This window comes from Pelobates fuscus, chromosome 11 (assembly GCF_036172605.1).
Source record: "Pelobates fuscus isolate aPelFus1 chromosome 11, aPelFus1.pri, whole genome shotgun sequence".
NCBI classification, from domain to species: Eukaryota; Metazoa; Chordata; class Amphibia; order Anura; family Pelobatidae; genus Pelobates; species Pelobates fuscus.
In genome coordinates this window covers 142,934,108-142,953,062 of record NC_086327.1, presented here as the reverse complement: position 1 = coordinate 142,953,062, position 18,955 = coordinate 142,934,108, and positions in this window count along the sequence as shown.

The window sequence follows — 18,955 nt, the reverse complement described above, 5'->3', positions numbered from 1 at the left end:
GATGAGAACTTTGCAGGGACACTTTGTATTGCTGCAGCTAGCAGTATACCAATAGATTTTATTACAGGTTCACTGGTGACTAGAATTGCTAGAACTTGCTCTGAATATGATCTCTTGGCCATGTCACCTGACCACAAAGACAAGAGGGTTAAGTTCTTAATGGCATAATGTTTTTATGGTTTAATTCATACTAGCTGTCAGTGTATTGATTGTTTCTGGAATTGGAGCATGATTTATTTCATCTTTAAATAAATGATCTTACTACTTAACAGTAGCAAATAGAACATTGGTGATCCGAATTGGCAGTCATGTTGCAAAGCACAGCAGGGCACTTCCTTATTGAGAAGCATGCCATTTCCCATTCCTGGGATTTCCCTGGTATATACTACCACTGACTGCAGTGTGTGTGGTAATATGGTCCATATTGTAGTCTTCTTTCACTAAACAAGCATCCCTCTCTCATGTTGTAAGGCCTAGAGCTCATGATAATATATGTCAAGCAGCACTTTTGATATTTTAACCCCTTAAGGACACATGACATGTGTGACATGTCATGATTCCCTTTTATTCCAGAAGTTTGGTCCTTAAGGGGTTAACTTATACTAACAATTCTAATAAAATGACGTAACAAATGCTAGCAAGATAACAAAACAAATACACATGTACACTGTATCCAAAATGGCAGGTCTTAACTTAAAGAAACATACATGTATATAATAATTTGGAACATAACGTCACTTGTTCTCAGCACTGCACTATAAAAGGGGTTAAATACTCAGATCAGCATTCCAAGATGCATCAATTTCTGGTTTTCGTTAACCTTGAAGTCTTGGGGTGATAAGCTCTAGAGTGTGTGGTTAAACAAAGTTCGATCGACAAAGATTTCAGTTTTGAGTGGTATCACCAGCAGAAAAGGTTGTGGTATTTTTGGATTGGTAATTGTAGAAAGTAATCTTGTGATTCTGGCTGAATGTTAAAAGACATTCTCTGTCAGATACTGATACTGGATTGTAATGTACCCCCTAGGGCCTACTTGACCTTGCCAGGTAATGAATATGTGCTGCTAGGATACTTCCACTGGAGCTATATCCACAAAGTTATCTCACCATCTACTTCGTAGAAATGTACACTGACACAGTTTACATAATTTATAAAAAATATTTTTTATTCTATGAATCTGGGGCCCCTGTCACACCTGCATCTTGTGCAGTTTTGTTGTAGTGGATTGTGTGACTTTATAGCTGGCGCTGCGTACATCCTACTGACTATACAATTCCCATATCATCTCTGTAAATTGAATACATTTTAAAAAAAAAAATGCTAAAAAATTTGTGTGCATAGATCCGATGGCTATTTTTCACTAACTTCTTGGTTTCAATGCAGAATGAATGTGCTTCCTTGTCTTTTCCAGCAGAAATCTCCAAGGAGGCCTTCTTGCTCTTTAGAGCTATCTTTCCAAACTCATTTATACATCCAATCTCTCAGTTGTTCGTTTTATTCCCAGAATCCAGACTTTCGCGCAAGGTACATTTCCCATCCCCATGGATTCTCTGCAAACTATGCATGGCTCAATTGTTCATTTATGCAGGAACCAGTGAAAGCATGACTGAAACTGTCAGTCACGTGAACACTGAGCATGGCTGAGTCCCAGGGGATCCTGCAAATTGGTCTTTAATGGGAGCTGATTGAACACGCTTAGAAAGGCACCCAGTGATATGGCATACTCTTATAACCACCTGCTCTCTGTGTAATGCACCATACACGTAATTGTGAACATTTTACTCCTCTCTGGGATCAGGGAATTTTTTTTTCCCCATGGAAGACAAGGTATCCACTTGATCGTGCTTGGAAGGGTTCATTAGACATACCACAGACAAGGGCAGCAGGTCACTGGTTCGTAGCAGATCCCTGTCTTAGATGCTTTGTTCATCACCAATCCTGGGAACATGCAGTTTACAAACCAGAAAACGCCCAGAACTAGGTAACAACCTGCAGAAAGAGAGTTTATAAAGACATGCTGAAACATCTTAAAGGAGAATTAGTGCAGAATGTATTTTTATTGGGATGCAATCTGACTTGTATAGTGTTGTATACTATTTAGTTTGCAAACTGCTAATTTTAATAAATGTGACTGTCTGGTAGACAGTATCTAGAGGTGGAGTAATTACCATTGCAGGGTTAAGGGACCTGGGGCACTGCACCCAGACCACTTAAATGAGCTGAAGTGGTCTGGGTGCCTATAATGTTCCTTTATAGGGACAGTCCCTGCATTATTAACGCCTACAGAACTTCCATGAAACACTGAATTATAGTGAACAGAAAGATACATTTGCAACTTTTAGGCTAACGTTAGGATAATAAATAGAGTAAGGAAATGACTGAGGATGTGAGTATGTCTACACGTGTTATTGATCCAATATAGGGTGGCTTTTAATTTGCAGTTTTACATAGATTTTTACAAGTTTATAGGATACGATATATGTAGTTTGGCTGATTTTGAACTTTATGAAATCGCTATTTAGTGATTGTGTACTGCTGAAACTAGCTGCAGTGACTTCAATTTAGAAATTTAAGGCAGGCTATACTTAATTGTAACATACATACCTGTGGAAAGGACGAAAGTCACGGAGAATGTAACGGAGATGCAGTAAAGTGCTGGTGTACTGACGGCCTGTATTGGGGAAATATTTAAAGCCAGCAAGAGTTTAGAATTGAGTCATATAACTCAGTACTGTTTAATTCAGTAGAGGTGTACATAATGTGCAGGTTGGATTTGATTTAAATCAAGTCAATTTGTATCACAAGTCAGTATGACTTTATTTAAATTATGATGGAACACTATAGGGTCATGTATCTATAGTGTTAAAACTATCATCTAGCCCCCCCTAAATATAGTAAATTCAAGTCTGCAGCTGCTGCTGGCTCTGCCCCTGATCTGCCTGATTGGCTGACATCATCAGAAGTGATTCTCTGAACCAATCACAATGCTTTCCAATAGGATTGTCAGATTAGCAATAGGAGGCAGATCAGGGGCAGAGCCAGCACAGGTCAACAAAGGCCTGACCAATCAGCATCTCTATGAGGAAAGTTCAGTGTCTGCATGCAGAGGGTGGAGACACTCACTGTCAGTCTCACTGTGCAGCACTGCCACAGGATGCACCTCTAGTAGCCATCGGAGGAGTAGCCAGTGGAGGTATCACTAGACTCTAATGTAAACACTGCATTTTCTCTGAAAACACTTTTGTTTACTGCAAAAAGCCTGAAGTGAATGATTCTACTCACCAGAACAAATTCAACAAGCTTTAGTTGTTCTGGTGACTATAGTGTCCTTTTAAATGTTAAGACACATTCTTGCTGTTTGTTATAATCTTTAATTGCAACCAGATAAAGATTTCATACTTAGAATTATAACTTTTCTGATTAGTTTAACAATTGTATTATAACTGTTTTTATATACCATTAGAAATACATTGATAATTGTGAAATTAGTGCAAAGTGAACTATCTCCCGTTTATTGGTTAATCACTCATATCTGGAGAACAACTTAAATTAAAGGTGCCTCCGTGCCATGCTAAGTAAGCAGAATAGGTGACAGATTCAACTACCTCTGTTCTGCAGGTAGAAATTACTTTCTTTCATAATGTAACTTTCTTACACAGTATGTTGATGTCTCACACTTTGTCAGTCTCTCTAATGCTCTAACAGTCTTACTCTTTCCAACCCACTCTCACATTCTGTCACTCTGTACTTTTTGTTTCTTACCCATACTCATTTTCTTACACTCTTTCACCCTTTACTTTGGACGAGGAACTTACACATTGTCTAGCCAGTAATGTCATCAGTAACGTCACAACACCTTCTATGAAAGACGCAAGGCCAAAAACATTGAATGCAAACCGGAGCCAGTTGGCTATTGGATCCATCACAATGAGCAGACAAGCAAGGCCTAGGGCAACAGCAGAGTGTTATTAGTAGTAGCAGTGTTATTTATAAAGCACCAACATATTCTGCAGTGTTGTACAAGGGTTAACACAAGTCCGATATACAAAAATAAACATGTGATGAGGACTGGATGTAATGACCTGTTCCCAAAGCACAAAGCATAGAAGCAGGGCTTGCTCTGTTTGTGTGCTCTCTTAATCTGTAGATGGTAGCATTTTTCTATTAAATATTCAAAAAGATAATTTGGGCAATATACCAACTTCATCATTGTGAGGTTGTTATGGTTCCAGGAAGTTCCTGTCTCTTCCTTTCCATCTAGGTAAGGTACATACGTTTGAGTATCAGCTGACTGCTCTGAGCTAATTAATCCGTGGTTCCTTGCAGCTAAACTTTAGGCACCACATGTCGATGGGGACAGTAACTTTGGGGTTAAACTGTTTGGGAACTCCTATGGGAAATGTAACAACTTAATTTCTAATACGTTGTTATGGATGCCCATTGTGTTCCTTTAAGAGATTCATTAGTTGCAGTTAACGTTTTTCTATTTAGAATGATTTATTCATTTATTGTATGTTTTTATTTTGCTGTGTCTAGTGGGTCATGTTTTAGAAGTGAAGCAATAAATATGGAATCCAGTTAAATCAGCAGGAATATTCCATTAGCTTTTGTGGTGACTAATTCTCTTTTCGGGCTTTCTCCTGCTTTGCTGTCAGTAAAATGTGTATAAACCCCTCCTCCCCCCAATAGACAGACATTGTGCTTTGCTGTAAGTAAAACGTGTATAAACACCCCCCCAATACACCTACATTGTGCTTTGCTGTAAGTAAAACATGTATAAACACCCCCCAATAGACAGACATTGTGCTTTGCTGTAAGTAAAACGTGTATAACCCCCCCAATAGACAGATATTGTGCTTTGCTGTAAGTAAAACGTGTATAAACCCCTTCTCCCCCCAATAGACAGACATTGTGCTTTGCTGTAAGTAACCCCCCCCCACTACACAGACATTGTGCTTTGCTGTAAGTAAAACGTGTATAAACCCCTCCTCCCCCAATAGACAGACATTGTGCTTTGCTGTAAGTAAAACGTGTATAAACCCCCCCAATAGACAGACATTGTGCTTTGCTGTAAGTAAAACGTGTATAAACCCCCCCCTCCCCCAATAGACAGACATTGTGCTTTGCTGTAAGTAAAACGTGTATAAACACCCCCCCAATAGACAGACATTGTGCTTTGCTGTAAGTAAAATGTGTATAAACCCCCCTCCCCAATACACCGACATTGTGCTTTGCTGTAGTGCAAGGTGTGTGGTGTGCGTCATACCGATGGTGATGAGCATTAATCCGATGTTACAGGCCAGGTTACCAAGGAGTGGTTGGTTACAGAATCGAGAAGAGCTTGGTCTATATATAAAAAAAAAAAAAGCATTACATTGATTTCATACTCCTATATTACACTCTTAGCACCTCATCCACTACCGATTATTGTGACAATTATGGTGCACGTAGTCTGTGGATTTTGTTGTTTCCCCCCCAATTTTTGTCAAATCATTTTCAAGTAGTTGCCCCTTTGTATCAACCTGTGTCACCCATGCACAGTTACTCTAGACACAGTATGTCACCCATGCACAGTGTTACTGTAGACACAGTATGTCACCCATGCACAGTGTTACTCTAGACACAGTATGTCACCCATGCACAGTGTTACTCTAGACACAGTATGTCACCCATGCACAGTGTTACTCTAGACTCAGTATGTCACCCATGCACAGCGTTACTCCAGACTCAGTATGTCACCCATGAACAGCGTTACTCTAAACACAGTATGTCAACCATGCACAGCGTTACTCTAAACACAGTATGTCAACCATGCACAGCGTTACTCTAGACACAGTATGTCACTCATGCACAGCGTTACTCCAGACTCAGTATTTCACCCATGCACAGCGTTACTCTAGACTCAGTATGTCACCCATGCACAGTGTAACTCTAGACACAGTATGTCATCCATGCACAGTGTTACTCTAGACACAGTATGTCACCCATGCACAGTGTAACTCTAGACACAGTATGTCACCCATGCACAGTGTTACTCTAGACACAGTATGTCACCCATGCACAGTGTTACTCTAGACACAGTATGTCACCCATGCACAGCGTTACTCTAGACACAGTATGTCACCCATGCACAGCGTTACTCTAGACACAGTATGTCACCCATGCACAGTGTTACTCTAGACACAGTATGTCACCCATGCACAGTGTTACTCTAGACACAGTATGTCATCGGAGCGCAGTGTTACTCTAGACACAGTATGTCATCGGAGCGCAGTGTTACTCTAGACACAGTATGTCACCGTAGCACAGTGTTACTCTAGACACAGTATGTCACCCATGCACAGTGTTACTCTAGACACAGTATGTCACCCATGCATAGTGTTACTCTACACACAGTATGTCACCAATGCACAGCGTTACTCTAGACACAGTATGTCACCCATGCACAGTGTTACTCTAGACACAGTATGTCACCCATGCACAGTGTTACTCTAGACACAGTATGTCACCCATGCACAATGTTACTCTAGACACAGTATGTCACCCATGCACAGCGTTACTCTAGACTCAGTATGTCACCCATGCACAATGTTACTCTAGACACAGTATGTCACCCATGCACAGCGTTACTCTACACACAGTATGTCACCCATGCACAGCGTTACTCTAGACACAGTATGTCACCCATGCACAGTGTTACTCTAGACACAGTATGTCACCCATGCACAGTGTTACTCTAGACACAGTATGTCACCCATGCACAGTGTTACTCTAGACACAGTATGTCACCCATGCACAGCGTTACTCTAGACTCAGTATGTCACCCCGAGCACAGTGTTACTCTAGACACAGTATGTCACTCATGCACAGCGTTACTCTAGACACAGTATGTCACCCATGCACAGCGTTACTCTAGACACAGTATGTCACCCATGCACAGCGTTACTCTAGACTCAGTATGTCACCCATGCACAGCGTTACTCTAGACTCAGTATGTCACCCATGCACAGTGTTACTCCAGACTCAGTATGTCACCCATGCACAGTGTAACTCTAGACACAGTATGTCACCCATGCACAGCGTTACTCTAGACACAGTATGTCACCCATGCACAGTGTTACTCTAGACACAGTATGTCACCCATGCACAGTGTTACTCTAGACACAGTATGTCACCCATGCACAGTGTTACTTTAGACACAGTATGTCACCCATGCACAGCGTTACTCTAGACACAGTATGTCACCCATGCCCAGTGTTACTTTAGACACAGTATGTCATCGGAGCGCAGTGTTACTCTAGACACAGTATGTCATCCATGCACAGTGTTACTCTAGACACAGTATGTCACCCATGCACAGAGTTACTCTAGACACAGTATGTCACCCATGCACAGTGTTACTCTAGACACAGTATGTCACCCATGCACAGTGTTACTCTAGACACAGTATGTCACCGGAGCGCAGTGTTACTCTAGACACAGTATGTCACCCATGCACAGCGTTACTCTAGACACAGTATGTCACCCATGCACAGTGTTACTCTAGACACAGTATGTCACCCATGCACAGTGTTACTCTAGACACAGTATGTCACCCATGCATACTGTTACTCTAGACACAGTATGTCACCCATGCACAGAGTTACTCTAGACACAGTATGTCACCCATGCACAGTGTTACTCTAGACACAGTATGTCACCCATGCACAGAGTTACTCTAGACACAGTATGTCACCCATGCACAGTGTTACTCTAGACACAGTATGTCACCCATGCACAGAGTTACTCTAGACACAGTATGTCACCCATGCACAGTGTTACTCTAGACACAGTATGTCACCCATGCACAGTGTTACTCTAGACACAGTATGTCACCCATGCACAGTGTTACTCTACACACAGTATGTCACCGGAGCGCAGCGTTACTCTAGACACAGTATGTCACTCATGCACAGTGTTACTCTAGACACAGTATGTCACCCATGCACAGCATTACTCTAGACACAGTATGTCACCCATGCACAGCGTTACTCTAGACACAGTATGTCACCCATGCACAGTGTTACTCTAGACACAGTATGTCACCCATGCACAGTGTTACTCTACACACAGTATGTCACCCATGCACAGTGTTACTCTAGACACAGTATTTCACCCATGCACAGTGTTACTCTAGACACAGTATGTCACCCGGAGCGCAGTGTTACTCTAGACACAGTATGTCACCCATGCACAGCATTACTCTAGACACAGTATGTCACCCATGCACAGCGTTACTCTAGACTCAGTATGTCACCCATGCACAGCGTTACTCTAGACTCAGTATGTCACCCATGCACAGCGTTACTCTAGACTCAGTATGTCACCCATGCACAGTGTAACTCTAGACACAGTATGTCATCCATTCACAGTGTTACTCTAGACACAGTATGTCACCCGGAGCGCAGTGTTACTCTAGACACAGTATGTCACCCATGCACAGCATTACTCTAGACACAGTATGTCACCCATGCACAGCGTTACTCTAGACTCAGTATGTCACCCATGCACAGCGTTACTCTAGACTCAGTATGTCACCCATGCACAGCGTTACTCTAGACACAGTATGTCACCCATGCACAGTGTTACTCTAGACACAGTATGTCATCGGAGCGCAGTGTTACTCTAGACACAGTATGTCATCGGAGCGCAGTGTTACTCTAGACACAGTATGTCACCGTAGCACAGTGTTACTCTAGACACAGTATGTCACCCATGCACAGTGTTACTCTAGACACAGTATGTCACCCATGCATAGTGTTACTCTACACACAGTATGTCACCGGAGCGCAGTGTTACTCTAGACACAGTATGTCACCCATGCACAGCGTTACTCTAGACACAGTATGTCACCCATGCACAGTGTTACTCTAGACACAGTATGTCACCCATGCACAGTGTTACTCTAGACACAGTATGTCACCCATGCATAGTGTTACTCTAGACACAGTATGTCACCCATGCACAGAGTTACTCTAGACACAGTATGTCACCCATGCACAGTGTTACTCTAGACACAGTATGTCACCCATGCACAGAGTTACTCTAGACACAGTATGTCACCCATGCACAGTGTTACTCTAGACACAGTATGTCACCCATGCACAGAGTTACTCTAGACACAGTATGTCACCCATGCACAGTGTTACTCTAGACACAGTATGTCACCCATGCACAGTGTTACTCTAGACACAGTATGTCACCCATGCACAGTGTTACTCTAGACACAGTATGTCACCCATGCACAGTGTTACTCTACACACAGTATGTCACCCATGCACAGAGTTACTCTACACACAGTATGTCACCGGAGCGCAGCGTTACTCTAGACACAGTATGTCATCCTTGCACAGAGTTACTCTAGACACAGTATGTCACCCATGCACAGTGTTACTCTAGACACAGTATGTCACCCATGCACAGTGTTACTCTAGACACAGTATGTCACCCATGCACAGTGTTACTCTAGACACAGTATGTCACCGGAGCGCAGCGTTACTCTAGACACAGTATGTCACTCATGCACAGTGTTACTCTAGACACAGTATGTCACCCATGCACAGCATTACTCTAGACACAGTATGTCACCCATGCACAGCATTACTCTAGACACAGTATGTCACCCATGCACAGTGTTACTCTAGACACAGTATGTCACCCATGCACAGTGTTACTCTAGACACAGTATGTCACCCATGCACAGCGTTACTCTAGACACAGTATGTCACCCATGCACAGTGTTACTCTAGACACAGTATGTAACCCATGCACAGTGTTACTCTACACACAGTATGTCACCGGAGCGCAGTGTTACTCTAGACACAGTATGTCACCCATGCACAGCGTTACTCTAGACACAGTATGTCACCCATGCACAGCGTTACTCCAGACTCAGTATGTCACCCATGAACAGCGTTACTCTAGACACAGTATGTCACCCATGCACAGCGTTACTCTAAACACAGTATGTCAACCATGCACAGCGTTACTCTAGACACAGTATGTCACTCATGCACAGCGTTACTCCAGACTCAGTATTTCACCCATGCACAGCGTTACTCTAGACTCAGTATGTCACCCATGCACAGTGTAACTCTAGACACAGTATGTCATCCATGCACAGTGTTACTCTAGACACAGTATGTCACCCATGCACAGTGTTACTCTACACACAGTATGTCACCCATGCACAGCGTTACTCTAGACACAGTATGTCACCCATGCACAGTGTTACTCTAGACACAGTATGTCACCCATGCACAGAGTTACTCTAGACACAGTATGTCACCCATGCACAGTGTTACTCTAGACACAGTATGTCACCCATGCACAATTTTACTCTAGACACAGTATGTCACCCATGCACAGCGTTACTCTAGACTCAGTATGTCACCCGGAGCACAGCGTTACTCTAGACACAGTATGACACCCATGCACAGCGTTACTCTAGACTCAGTATGTCACCCGGAGCACAGTGTTACTCTAGACACAGTATGTCACCCATGCACAGTGTTACTCTAGACACAGTATGTCACCGGAGCGCAGCGTTACTCTAGACACAGTATGTCACTCATGCACAGTGTTACTCTAGACACAGTATGTCACCCATGCACAGCATTACTCTAGACACAGTATGTCACCCATGCACAGCATTACTCTAGACACAGTATGTCACCCATGCACAGTGTTACTCTAGACACAGTATGTCACCCATGCACAGTGTTACTCTAGACACAGTATGTCACCCATGCACAGCGTTACTCTAGACACAGTATGTCACCCATGCACAGTGTTACTCTAGACACAGTATGTAACCCATGCACAGTGTTACTCTACACACAGTATGTCACCGGAGCGCAGTGTTACTCTAGACACAGTATGTCACCCATGCACAGCGTTACTCTAGACACAGTATGTCACCCATGCACAGCGTTACTCCAGACTCAGTATGTCACCCATGAACAGCGTTACTCTAGACACAGTATGTCACCCATGCACAGCGTTACTCTAAACACAGTATGTCAACCATGCACAGCGTTACTCTAGACACAGTATGTCACTCATGCACAGCGTTACTCCAGACTCAGTATTTCACCCATGCACAGCGTTACTCTAGACTCAGTATGTCACCCATGCACAGTGTAACTCTAGACACAGTATGTCATCCATGCACAGTGTTACTCTAGACACAGTATGTCACCCATGCACAGTGTTACTCTACACACAGTATGTCACCCATGCACAGCGTTACTCTAGACACAGTATGTCACCCATGCACAGTGTTACTCTAGACACAGTATGTCACCCATGCACAGTGTTACTCTAGACACAGTATGTCACCCATGCACAATTTTACTCTAGACACAGTATGTCACCCATGCACAATTTTACTCTAGACACAGTATGTCACCCATGCACAGCGTTACTCTAGACTCAGTATGTCACCCGGAGCACAGCGTTACTCTAGACACAGTATGACACCCATGCACAGCGTTACTCTAGACTCAGTATGTCACCCGGAGCACAGTGTTACTCTAGACACAGTATGTCACCCATGCACAGCGTTACTCTAGACTCAGTATGTCACCCGGAGCACAGTGTTACTCTAGACACAGTATGTCACCCATGCACAGTGTTACTCTAGACTCAGTATGTCACCCATGCACAGTGTTACTCTAGACACAGTATGTCACTCATGCACAGCGTTACTCTAGACACAGTATGTCACCCATGCACAGCGTTACTCTAGACACAGTATGTCACCCATGCACAGCGTTACTCTAGATTCAGTATGTCACCCATGCACAGTGTTACTCTAGACACAGTATTTCACCCATGCACAGTGTTACTCTAGACACAGTATGTCACCCGGAGCGCAGTGTTACTCTAGACACAGTATGTCACCCATGCACAGCATTACTCTAGACACAGTATGTCACCCATGCACAGCGTTACTCTAGACTCAGTATGTCACCCATGCACAGCGTTACTCTAGACTCAGTATGTCACCCATGCACAGCGTTACTCTAGACTCAGTATGTCACCCATGCACAGTGTAACTCTAGACACAGTATGTCATCCATTCACAGTGTTACTCCAGACTCAGTATGTCACCCATGCACAGTGTAACTCTAGACACAGTATGTCACCCATGCACAGCGTTACTCTAGACACAGTATGTCACCCATGCACAGTGTTACTTTAGACACAGTATGTCACCCATGCACAGCGTTACTCTAGACACAGTATGTCACCCATGCACAGTGTTACTTTAGACACAGTATGTCATCGGAGCGCAGTGTTACTCTAGACACAGTATGTCACCGTAGCACAGTGTTACTCTAGACACAGTATGTCATCGGAGCACAATGTTGGCACTGATGATACTCACTCTCAGCTTTCATTTTCAAACCAACAGAGTTGGTCAGAAAGACAGAGGAATCTGTAAATTCAAAGTGTCATTTTCTAAATATTCCAAACATATTCTTTCTGTAGTAGAAGAATATTCAGATCGCAAAAATGTATTGGCAACAATTTTCATGTGTCCAGCCAAAAGCTGTATGTCTTGTACACTATAGTATTTCTTGTACACACCAAGAATAGACCCCAAAGAGTTTGGGCACAAAACAAGCATTAAAGCAGTATCATTAGAATGTACAAGATGACAGGGTATCGATCTCCTCTGCCGAGGGATCACTGTTATAGCCCATTATATTATCTAGATAGCTCCACATTTCCTCCCACTGAGATATAATGATGTTATGGAACATGGTGGGTTTATAAAGACAGCTAGCCTAGCATAACTTTTAAAGGTTGACTGTTCAGAAAGCCAAAACTGCAAGGGATGTTTAGAGAACACATATGGGGCAAATACAAATGTTACATCCTACATATTAGTTTAATTTGATGTCTGATGTGTTGTTAGAAAGTTGCATATTTTGTTTGTTGATTTTTTTGTTACAGAACATTAAACTGTATTTATGTTAATATTCTAATTTCTATTTCTTTAGCTGTGCTCCGTTTAAACCTAGACATGGCACCTTAGAAAAATCATATCCCTATTGAGCCTGCTTTCTCTGAGAGCTGTTTCCCATAAAATAGCTTCTACTTTGGATGGAATAGCGTGCAAGCGTTGGTTCTTCGTCAGTGGAGCGCGAGATGTGCTTTATCGTTCACTAAGGAGCACGCACAGCTGATAGAATGTTGTGTGTTTCATAATTAATACATCCTTAAGGTGATCTGACTGCTAAGTATTATGTAAGGCCTCAGGTTAATCTTAATGAATATCCCCAGGAAAATACCCACCACGGCCACAGACAATAAAGCGCTATGGGACAAGCTGCCTTTTCAATCTTCTCATGTACCAATAAGAATACTTGTCCTGTTAGATCTTCAGGTAAGATTTATATATTTGTGGTCGGGGAAATAAGCGGAGTAAGTGTTAACCATTATATTTACTAAAGTCGGTTGTGGTGTGCCGAAACCGACGTTCGGGCAGGCCTATAAATAAAGACGGCCCACCATGATGGAATTGTAAAATAGGGAGCGGTGGGTGGGGTAACCCATTGACGTAGACCCAGTATGGAGGTAGGTTTGGGTTTATATATGCCGGATCAACCCCTCCCACAACTCCAGGCATCGCCTTCCCATTTGTGGTCGGGGAAATAAGCCGAGTAAGTGTTAACCATTATATTTACTAAAGTCGGTTGTGGTGTGCAGGCCTGTAAATAAAGAGGGCAAATAGAGATTATTACAATGGCAACTTTAATACGTATGTAATAGTTTATGCCGATCGTGATGATATGACAGTTCATCATTATTCAACTAATTCTTTAAAAGTTCTTTCCCTGTTTGGGTATGTAACAGTTGTATGCAGATAATTCCCGTTTTTTCCATGTCTTTGATTATGTGCCCAGTACGTTTTGAATAGAGGCCGCTGTTACTGCCCCTATACGAAATGAATGGCCCGTAAAGACTGACTGGTCGCAACGTATTTTAAAAATAGAGTATTTACATATACAACAAATTATTGTCAGTGGGTTACCCTGTAAGCTTGGTAGTGGAGCGCTTTTGTCCTGACCTATCAAGGTTAGATGAAAATGGTGGAGTAATTGAACTAGGTATCATTTGTTATCTGTAGGGAACAGTTGTATGTCGACAGGTGGCCCCATTGGATTTGTTTTAGATTGGCATAGTGTCATAACGTAGTGGTTCCCTACTTTGTTTAGGTCAGCTATTTTTGCATGTTTGGTAGTATCGCTTGCCTTATATATCTACACTGCCTTATCTGACTGTATGAGCGCCTGGTGTTAGCTGAAAGTGCAGTTTGTGATAGTATTTCCCGTGCGCCTTGAGTATTGCTAGTCCAGGATGAGTTCTTGTAGTTGAAGAAAACTTGAAGAAAACCTGTAGGCGTCAGCTGCTGAGAGAGGGCGAGAGAGGGCGTCAGCTGCTGTGTTATGATTGCCCAGTACGTGTTCACAGTACAAGTGAAAGTGTTGTGTTGCTGCCAACCATGTGAGTCTCCTGACGAGACTCATGATTGTTAGGGATGAGGACCTGTCCTTGTTAAATATTTTGCATGTCGTAGTGTTGTCTTTGTAGCATTCTATCTTTCCCAACCAAAGGTGGCCCCACCCGTGGCTATTGCTACTATTGGGTAGATCTCGAAAAGGCTGGAGGTACTGTTGAAAGATGGCCAAGTTAATGTCTCTTAGGGAGAACAAGTGGGGTACTTCTGTACCAACATAACAGCCAACATGAGAGAAGTCGATTCCCTTTAGACCGAAAAACATAAATTGATTTAAATGGTAGAATGTATACGTAGGGTGGACCATGCGTGGGTCAAGTATAAAGAGCCAAGCCTCTTGACGTCCCGGCAATAAGGGGTTATTACTTATCTGATAGGTGTGATAATGTTGAGTGATATCTGATCTATTTAACCTAACCTGTCGAGATAAGCGTAGATGTCGTGAAGGCCTACTTACCTGTAATAAGGGTAGTATAGAATGGTGAGACTTGGTGATGGTGAACTATGGGTGACCTCCAAAGGTCATAATTATACACATCATGAAAGTGTTAACCATTATATGTACATTGAGAAAGTGTAGTCTACCGAACGCTTGCCCCCTGTGGTACCTAAGGTAAAATTGTAGTAAACATCTGAGTGACAACCCAATAAATACATTTGCAAAAAATTTTGGGGTAAGTAAGGTAGCCGACTGAGGTAATCCTGTTAAAAAAGGAAGATGTTGGCACAATAAATGACTAGAATTAACCAGGTGTCGTATATACTCGAGTATAATCCGACCCAAATATAAGCCGAGGCCCCTAATTTTACCCCAAAAACCTGGGAAAACTTATTGACTCGAGTATAAGACTAGGGTGGGAAATGCAGCAGCTACTGGTAAATTTCTAAATAAAATTAGATCCTAAAAAAATTATATTAATTGAATATTTATTTACAGTGTGTGTGTGTATAATGAATGCAGTGTGTGTGTATGAGTGCAGTGTGAGTGTGTGTATGAGTGCAGTGTGTGTTTGTGTGATGCAGTGTGAGTGTGTGTATGAGTGCAGTGTGTGTGATGCAGTGTGAGTGTGTATGAGTGCAGTGTGTGTGTGTGTGATGCAGTGTGAGTGTGTGTATGAGTGCAGTGTGTGTGATGCAGTGTGAGTGTGTATGAGTGCAGTGTGTGTGTGTGTGATGCAGTGTGAGTGTGTGTATGAGTGCAGTGTGAGTGTGTGTATGAGTGCAGTGTGTGTGATGCAGTGTGAGTGTGTATGAGTGCAGTGTGTGTGTTTGTGTGTGAGTGATGCAGTGTGTGTGTGTTTGTGTTGCAGAGCCTTGGTGGGGGGTGGGCATTTTTATTATTTTTTTTAAAATTATTATTCTAAATTTTTTTGTTATAATAATATTATTTTGTTATTATTATTATTATTTAATATTATTTTATTCATTATTTTATTATTATTATTATTTTTTTTTTTCGTCCCCCCTCCCTGCTTGATACATGGCAGGGAGGGGGGCTCTCCTTCCCTGGTTAGTACGGCCTATTGCTTCTTTGAACTGAGAGGAGCTTACTCTAGTGTTTGCGTTTATCCGGACGTCAGAACTACTAAACAATGTAATTTGCGGGTTGTATATATGAGGTACAGATCGCGTATATGGGTAGACTCTTGTGCATCCGTCTGAGCCGGTACAGTAGACCAGTAGTGGTTCTGACTGGAATTACCGTAACCATATTTATGACATGTCAAGACTCTATACCGGGTTTACCTATACCCTTTTTACTGACATTAACCCCTAAGACGCCTGCTTTAATAAGTATTTCTAAACTGCGAAGGTTATAACTGCGGCATGCCCCAAACCCATCCCAGGTCTTAACGTACTGTGTATACAAGAGAAATCTATGTGACTGGTTGGGAAATGAGAAAGTATTGAACTGGATTCTGAACGTACATAATGAACAAGCAAGTGAAGACAATTCTGCATTATTAACCATTTCCCGCCAAAAGGATTATTGGCACTGTCTATGTTACCAGAGCAAACCAACATTTGATTACTGCGTAAATTATAAACGTAATACATGATTACAAGATAACAGTCATCGTCTGACTGTGCACCGTTTATGATATATTTAGTATTACGGTGTAGTTTGCGGTTCCCACGGTAGGTGGTGGTGTTGAGCTATGTTGTTTGTATAGACCTAAGTAACGGGGATTAAACCGAACGAAATGTATGATAATTATGTGAAGGAGAGATTTAGCCGTATGGGTCTGTACTATACGAATACTGAGTAATTGGTGAGTACACTTTTTTTTATTTTTTTGGAGGAAAACATAAGAATATGAATATGCAGATGGAATCTGATATGCAGAAATTATATAAAACCTTAACTTTGAGAAAGGCGCTAGTTTGAGCGCCGAAACGCGTTAGGCGTATAATGGATTTTTAATCACTTCACCTTTTATTTACACTTTATTTGGGGTGTTATAGTTTGATGGGAAATTTTCAGTTATAATTTTTTCAATGTAAACTAGGAAGGGCTTGTACCTGTTTCAATATTCCTTAGCAAGATCAATGACTAGCAGTGGGTAGCTCTAGGTAATGCAGCTTAAAGACACAGCTGGTCAACAGGTACTATAGGACCAGAGGGATTGGTTTCCTATAAAGCTGCTCTTTGGCATGTATTTATATTCTGCTACTCTTTGAGCTAGGTTACTTATGGGATTCTAGGGTGCTTTATATTTTCATATAAGATAGACAACCCTTTAGGTCTTTGCTTCAAATAAACTCTATACTCCTCATATAGGTGTCAATACCTCCAATACAGTTGCTGAGCAACTAACCTTGCTTCATCCCATTTTATTCTGGGTTCCCTTCTTAGTAAGATGTCATATATTTTTTCCCCCTATTTTTGGGATTATGGTTGTGTGATTTTTTTATTATTTTTCTGTTGATGTCTAGGATGTATAAATAAAATTATGTTTTTTATCAGCATTAGTTCACACTGAGATATCCTACCTATGTATCCTGGACATTCTGTCCTAGGACTCATTCTTTTCTTTTGTTAGTTCATATATATAGGGTTATCCCCTACTATTGGATATTCTCAGGACACACTATACTGTTCCTGTTCTTCAGGATCTTTTTGTTGATTAGACAAACACAGAAAGTCTGGGAAGGGTTAGAAGAGGAGGGCATTGCAAAGTCTTTACAGAAGATGTTTTTTTTTTTGCAAATTGATTTTAGTTATACCCCCCAATTTAAAAAATGTCATAATTAAATGCATAAATTCAATTTGTATCCCCCCTCCACCCACACACACTGCAATCGAGTATCCCTTTAATGAATATCCCTTTAGCTAATATAAAGCAGAATATCTTGGTTTGCCACAAAACATTCAGACCTTTTTAGATGTATGATAAATACAAGATTTCCCTATGCATCCTTTTTTTTATTCTCACTGTAGAAAACTGTTTCCTCCTCCACAGGTGAAATCTCTTTTGTTTAAGTCTCAATGGATAAACTCTTTAACTTTGCACAGTCTTTTCATTGACTAAGTCGCCTTAGAGCTGTTTTTTCCCCTGTACAGATTTGTCTAATATTATATCCCCTCTGCGATCCAAACTTGCATCTTTTATTCACTATTACTATTTTGATTGAGAAACCGGGAAACATCTGTTTCCTGCTATGGGAAAATCCCGTTTTGGTAATATCAGCAAGTAAACACAGCAGGGACCCTTTTTGTGCCTTAGATCCATTTCAAACATAGGTTTATCTACTAAATGTAGAATTGACAACAGAATTCCACACTTTTAACCAGGGACAGGCAACTCCTGGCGCACCTTTGCTGATGCTTTGCCAACATTAGCTGTAAGAGCATTGTCAGAGATGTAGTCCACAACAAAAATAGTTGAAGATTTGACACAGTTTGAAACTCCTTATTACTTTCACCAATTATATTGAGATTAGAGTGGTATCTATTTTGTCCCAGTAATTTATGATGCTATGAACACAAACCTTTGTAATACGTATACCTGAGGGACCAAGAGAGCGGCGCCAGAGAGCAGCACTGTTACCAGTCTGAAAGAGAAAACCAGAGACTGGAATTAGACGTTCAGACTAATAGCAAATTCCTTCTTTGTGTGCAGACCATTTTCAGAAAAAGGGGGCATTTTTATATCAATGATGCTGAGGCTTCTGGAAAACAACTTACAGTCTGGTTCGGTTCTTGTGGGGGAGCCAGCGGCTGAGGTGATGGGATATGTGTGCCAGGAAGTAGTGGATCATTGTGAAGCTTGTCAGAGCATTCGGGAATAGACATGGTCACCGGATACACTGTGACTATAATTATAAATAATATATGGAATGGGAAATGCTTTAACTCTGTCAGATACATTTGGGGCTACAGTG